The sequence below is a fragment of the Varroa jacobsoni genome, unplaced genomic scaffold (assembly GCF_002532875.2).
Source record: "Varroa jacobsoni isolate VJ856 unplaced genomic scaffold, vjacob_1.0 scaffold_1364, whole genome shotgun sequence".
In the NCBI taxonomy this organism is placed as follows: domain Eukaryota; kingdom Metazoa; phylum Arthropoda; class Arachnida; order Mesostigmata; family Varroidae; genus Varroa; species Varroa jacobsoni.
The window spans coordinates 430,126-430,421 of record NW_019214266.1 but is presented as its reverse complement, the minus strand read 5'-3'; positions in this window follow the sequence as shown (position 1 = coordinate 430,421).

Below are 296 nucleotides of genomic sequence, written 5' to 3'. Positions count from 1 at the left end.
GAGTTTGGGTATTTACTTGGCGCTATTTCATTGATTTTATGTCCCGCCTCATATAATTGCTCACAAGGAAAGTATAATAAAGGAAGCCAAGGATAATCAATAGCCTTGCCCTTCTTAATCGGCCGTCTAAAGTAATGGGTAACCTAAAGAGAAACCGGACGCACAACCAAGGCCTGAAACACCTTTGTAGGCTCCATGTATATAGCCTGATTCATTAAGTTGGGCCAGCATTGTCTAATACTCATCTCTGAGTGCGTTGTCGAGGCATAATTTGTTTAAATTTTAGCGCTAACGCA